General features: G+C 39.7%; 1 non-coding gene across 1 annotated transcript; it reads right to left on the minus strand.

Moving 5' to 3' along the window:
• Positions 1–226: 226 nt before the first annotated feature.
• On the minus strand, positions 227–333 carry LOC133031580 (small nucleolar RNA R71). Its single transcript, XR_009684684.1, has one exon. It is a non-coding gene; the product is annotated as a small nucleolar RNA R71 (small nucleolar RNA).
• Between the last annotated feature and the right edge of the window lie 6124 nt (positions 334–6457).

Here is a 6457-nt window from a genome sequence, read left to right on the forward strand (position 1 = left end):
CCCGGTTTGGTGGCCTCCCTTCTGAAGATCCTAATCTGCATCTCTCTAACTTCATGGAACTTTGTGAAACCTTTAAAGTTAATGGAGTTAGTGATGATGCTATTCGACTGAGACTGTTCCCATTCTCTCTTAGAGAACGAGCCAAGAGTTGGCTAAACTCCTTGCCACCTGGAATGATCTGGCAACGAAATTCTTGTCAAAGTTCTTTCCTCCAGCCAAGTCTGCAAAGCTGAGAGGAGAAATTAATAACTTCTGCCAACAAGATAATGAATCTCTCCATGAGGCTTGGGAGAGGTTTAAAGATCTGATCAGAAAGTGCCCTCACCATGGTATAGAGAAGTGGATGCTGGTCCACAACTTCTACAATGGGTTGGTAGGAAACACAAGAACTTTAATAGATGCAGCAGCTGGAGGAGCCTTTATGAGGAAGAGTGCTAATGAGGCTTATGATCTATTGGAGGAGATGGCTCTCAACAATCAACAGTGGCCAACTGAGAGGAGTCAATCAAAGAAGGTAGCTGGTGTGTTAGAGGTCGATGCCATCACAAAGTTGACAGCACAGGTTGAGGCATTGACAAAGATAATTGCAGGGCAAGCTAAACAAGCCCAAGTTGTGTGTGAGTTATGTGGGGGAAGCCATCACTTTTCAGAATGCCAAGCTGATGTGGATGATTTGCCAATGGATGAAGCTAAAGCCATTGGAAACTATTCACAGAACAACAACAACAACTATGGGTTCAACCAGGGTAATAACCGAAGAAACAGTGGGTTCTATCAGCAACGAAATCAGAACCAGAATCAGAATCAACAGTTTAATCAGCAACAAACCTCTGGTGGAAATTCTAGTTTGCAGACAGATTTACTGCTTCAATTCATGACTGAAACTAGATCTTCAATCAAAGACCTGCAGACACAGATGGGCCAACTAGCAACTCAAGTAGCAACCCGTCCTCAAGGGAATTTGCCTAGCACAACTGAAGTAAACCCTAAGGAAAACTGCAAGGCAATTACCCTGAGAAGCGGTAAAAATTATGATGGTCCTGAATTGCCACAACTAGTGAATGGAGAAAAGGAGAATGAAGAACAACCGATGTCAACCCCAGCACCCACTCCAACGAAGGCTACTGATAGCCAAACACAACCACAGCAGTCTCCACCAACTAATAGTGATCACCATGTAAAAATACCATACCCTCAAAGGCTTAGAAAGTCAAGCTTAGACAAGCAGTTCGCCAAATTCCTGGAAGTGTTCAAAAGACTTCACATTAACATTCCCTTTGCTGAAGCTTTAGAGCAGATGCCAAGTTATGTGAAGTTTATGAAGGAAATCCTGTCAAAGAAGAGAAAGATGGAGGATTATGAGACAGTTGCTCTAACTGAAGAGTGCAGCGCCATCCTACAGAAGAAACTCCCTCCTAAACTCAGAGATCCAGGGAGTTTCACTATTCCTTGTACTATAGGAAAAATTGAGGGAATAAATGCACTTTGTGACTTGGGAGCTAGCATTAACTTGATGCCTCTATCGGTGTTTAAAAGACTGCAGTTGGGTGAAGCAAAGCCAATAACAGTAACTCTCCAATTGGCGGACCGGTCACTAGCCCATCCTAGAGGAGTCATTGAGGATGTGTTAGTTAAGGTTGACAAGTTCATCTTTCCAGCTGACTTCATCGTTTTGGATATGGAAGAAGATAGCAATGTCCCAATTATTCTTGGGAGACCATTCTTGGCAACTGGCCAAGCCTTAATCGATGTTCAGAAGGGTGAATTAAAGCTGAGATTCCAAGGAGAAGAAGTGGTCTTTAATGTACTAAAGGCTATGACGTACCCAAAGGCAAGTGATAACTGTTTCTTCATTGACTTGATTGATGAAATGGTGAGTGAGAAAAAGCTGCTAGATGATCCTCTTGAACTAAGTCTAACTGAAGATGAATTGACGGAGCAAGAAGGACAAGAGGTCATGGGGTATGTGAAGTGGCTTGATTCCTATGGGCCTTTGAACAGAAGATATTTTGAGGAATTGGGAGCGGTTCCAAAAGAGCTAAAGCCATCTACTGAAAAGCCCCCAGAACTTGAATTGAAGGTGCTTCCTAGTCACTTGAGGTATGAGTTTTTGGGTCAAGATAAAAAGCTGCCAGTTATTGTTTCAGCTTCTCTCTCTGATGTGGAAACTGATAGACTTTTGAGGGTACTTCGAGCTCATAACAAGGCCATCGCTTGGACACTAGGTGATGTTAAAGGAATCAGTCCTTCAACAGTGACACATCGAATTCTCATGGAAGACAATGCCAAACCAACTATTGATGCTCAACGAAGACTCAATCCACCCATGAAAGAAGTAGTCAGAAAAGAAGTAGTTAAGTGGTTGGATGCTGGAGTTGCTTATCCTATTTCAGATAGTAAGTGGGTTAGCCCGGTGCAAGTGGTCCCGAAGAAAGGTGGAATGACGGTGATCAAGAATGAAAAGAATGAGTTGATTCCTACAAGAACAGTCACTGGTTGGAGGATCTGCATCGATTATAGGAAACTCAACAAAGCAACAAGAAAAGATCACTTCCCTTTGCCCTTCATTGATCAAATGCTAGACAGATTAGCGGGGCAAGAATATTACTGTTTTCTTGATGGATATTCTGGATACCACCAGATAGCTATAGCACCTGAAGATCAGGAGAAGACTACTTTCACATGTCCCTATGGTACCTTTGCTTTCAGAAGAATGCCCTTCGGCTTGTGCAACGCCCCTGCCACTTTTCAAAGGTGTATGATGGCTATCTTTTCAGATTTGATTGAATCTTGTATTGAAATTTTTATGGATGATTTCTCAGTGTTTGGTTCTTCCTTTGATCATTGTTTGGAAAACCTGGAAAAAGTACTAACAAGGTGCGAGAAGTCTAACTTGGTGTTAAACTGGGAGAAGTGCCACTTTATGGTAACAGAAGGAATTGTTCTTGGGCACAAAATTTCAAAGGCAGGAATTGAGGTGGATAAGGCAAAGGTCTCAACAATAGAAAATTTGCCACCTCCAGTTTCTGTAAAAGGAGTGAGGAGTTTCCTGGGACATGCTGGCTTCTACCGCAGATTTATCAAGGACTTCTCTAAAATCTCAAAACCTTTATCGAGCTTACTTGTAAATGGAGTTCCATTTGAGTTCGGAGAAGATTGTTTAAAAGCTTTCAAGATTTTAAAGGAGAAATTGATTACAGCATCGATAGTAACTTCACCAAATTGGGAACTGCTGTTTGAGTTGATGTGTGATGCTAGTGACTATGCCATTGGAGCGGTTCTGGGTCAAAGAGTTGACAGAGTATTCCACACAATCTACTATGCTAGTAGAACTCTGAATGATGCTCAATTAAACTACGCCACTACAGAGAAAGAAATGCTGGCAATAGTGTTTGCTTGTGACAAATTTCGACCCTACCTGATTGGAAATAAGGTAATTGTCTACACAGATCATTCAGCAATCAAATACCTTATGACCAAGAAGGATGCAAAACCAAGACTGATTCGGTGGGTACTTTTACTTCAAGAGTTCGACTTAGAGATAAAAGATAAAAAGGGCACCGAGAACCTGGTAGCAGACCACTTGTCAAGATTAGAGCTGCAAGAGAGTCAGAATACAAAGGAGGTACAAATAAATGAGCAATTTCCTGATGAACAACTCTTTAGTGTGAGAGAAAACCTGATGGTACCATGGTACGCTGACTATGTTAATTTCTTGGCTGCAAAAATAACTCCACCCGAGCTTTCGCGTCAACAATTGAAGAAATTCTTTTCTGAGGTGAAACATTACTATTGGGAAGAACCAATCCTCTACAAGCACTGCGCTGATCAGATCATAAGGAGATGTGTGCCTGAAGAGGAGATGTATTCTATCCTAAATCACTGTCATGCTTTACCATGTGGGGGACATTTTAGTGGAAATAGAACAGCTGCAAAGGTGTTGCAAAGTGGATTCTTTTGGCCAACGCTATTCAAGGATGCTACTACTTTTGTAAAGGCATGTGATCGTTGTCAACGAACAGGTAATATCTCAAGAAGAAACGAGATGTCTTTAACAGGAATTTTAGAAGTTGAATTGTTTGATGTATGGGGGATAGACTTTATGGGTCCTTTTCCTTCATCCTTTAGCAATCAGTACATTCTCTTGGCTGTTGATTATGTGTCTAAATGGGTTGAAGCTTCAGCTACACCTCAAAATGATGGAAAGAAAGTTCTCTGCTTCTTACAAAAGAACATTTTTACTCGGTTTGGTACTCCTCGAGCAATAGTAAGCGATGAAGGGAGCCACTTCTGTAACAAACAGTTTGAAGCACTTCTTTCAAGATATGGTGTCCGACATCGAACTGCTTTACCATACCATCCCAAAAGTAATGGCCAAGCTGAAATCTCTAACCGAGAGATTAAGATGATTCTGGAGAAAACAGTGCAAAGATGAAGGAAAGATTGGTCAAGGAAGTTAGATGACGCACTGTGGGCATACAGAACAGCTTTCAAAACACCGATTGGCATGTCCCCATATCGGTTGGTGTTTGGAAAGGCTTGTCATTTACCGGTGGAGTTAGAGCATAGAGCTTTTTGGGCCATGAAGACTCTTAACATGGAACTAAAAGCTGCATGGGAGAAAAGACTGTTACAGCTGAATGAGCTAGATGAGTTTCGGAACGAAGCCTATGAAAATGCAAAGATATACAAGGAGAGAACTAAAAAGTGGCATGATCAAGGTCTAATACGGAAAGAGTTTCAACCAGGGCAGCAAGTGTTACTTTTTAATTCAAGGCTGAAACTGTTTCCTGGAAAGTTGAAATCAAGATGGTCGGGACCATTCACGGTGGTCAAGGTGTTTCCTTATGGAGCGGTGGAGTTAAAAGGTGAAAGTCCAACAACTTTCAAAGTCAATGGACAGCGTTTAAAGCTCTACTTGGGAGGTCAGTTTGACCAAGCCAAGTCCGCCATGATCTTGGCGCCACTTTGAAGTGCAAGGCTCAGCGTCCAGCTGTATGACGATAAACACAGCGCTTCTGGGAGGCAACCCAAGTATTATTTTATTATTTTTTTGTTAAACTTTTGATTATGTTTTAGTCTGCTTTAGTATTGTTAGTATTTTAAATTTTTAGATTAGTACCAGACATTATTTCTTTTTAATTGAATCGTGAAAAGCGTGAAAAAAAAAATTTATTTTCGACCTGAAGCCCAGTAGTCGCGACTAGCATTAAGCCTAGTCGCGACCTATTTCCCAAGTCGCGACCTCAGTCGCGACTTGCTGATTTTCCAGAAAGGCATGAATTTTCGTCGTTAGTTAGTCGCGACTAGCCTTAGGTCAAGTCGCGACTTGCTGACCAGAATTTCTATAAATTCACACTTTCCCCCTCATTCAACCCTACACAAACCAAATTCAAATTTCAAATCCTCTCAGCCGACCCTACCTTATTTTCATCTCAAAAATTCAATTTTTCATCTCCAATCCTCAATCTTTTCATCTTTTCTCAAATTCCTTAAACCCAATCTAATCAAAAACCCAATTTCACTCAACAATCTACACATATCATCAAAACCCACACCAAAAAAAAAATTACCCAAATCCAAAAATCACCATTGTTTTCACCCTCAACCTCAAGCTTTCAAGAACATTCAACAATGGAGGTGGAGTAAAGCTTTTTCGGGTTTGTAAGTATCACTTTCTTCATTCTTTCAAGAATTTGATTAATTACTTTTAGATTTTGAGTGATATAAATGTGTGTGGTGCAAAAATATTGATGATATTGGGTTTGTTATTATTGTATTGTGGTATTGAGTGTTTGGGAATATTGTTTGAGTGAATTTTTATTTTTGGGATAGAGAAAATTTAAGGGGAGGTGCTGCCCAATTTTTCTTAGAAAAAAAAAAGTTTTAGGAAAAAAGTTTCAAAAAAAAAGCAAAAAAAGAAAAAAAAAATTCGAAAAAAAAAAATTGAAAAAAAAAAGAAAACACTACTACAAAAAGTATAATTCCCGTCGGTTTTTAAGTGTCATTTAAAGAATTTACGTCGGTTCAAAAAACCGACGTATATACCGTAGTCGCAAATAGTTTTTTATTAGCGTCGTTTTTAAAACGACGCAAAAAATAATTATCTACATTTATAAACCGACGCAAAATATCCACTTTTCTATTTTATCTTATGCGTCAGTTTAAAAATGACGCAAAATTGAATATGGCATTTTAAAACTGTCATAGAAAACTTATTACGTCGGTTCAAAAATGCCATATCCATTACGAAAATACTTTTTTTTTTACCAAATATTTGGGTGGTTCTCCTGACAAGCTTCGATCAATTTTACTACTACTCTTGTTGTTTTCACTATTGAATTCTCTTCTTCTGTCATTTTTACTACTTTTACTGTTGTTTCCACTTGAATCACTTGCATCACTATCACTCTACATGAGTAAAAATCAATAAGTTTTCCCAATCTCAAAGAAACAA

This window comes from Cannabis sativa, chromosome 9 (assembly GCF_029168945.1).
Source record: "Cannabis sativa cultivar Pink pepper isolate KNU-18-1 chromosome 9, ASM2916894v1, whole genome shotgun sequence".
Classification (NCBI taxonomy): domain Eukaryota; kingdom Viridiplantae; phylum Streptophyta; class Magnoliopsida; order Rosales; family Cannabaceae; genus Cannabis; species Cannabis sativa.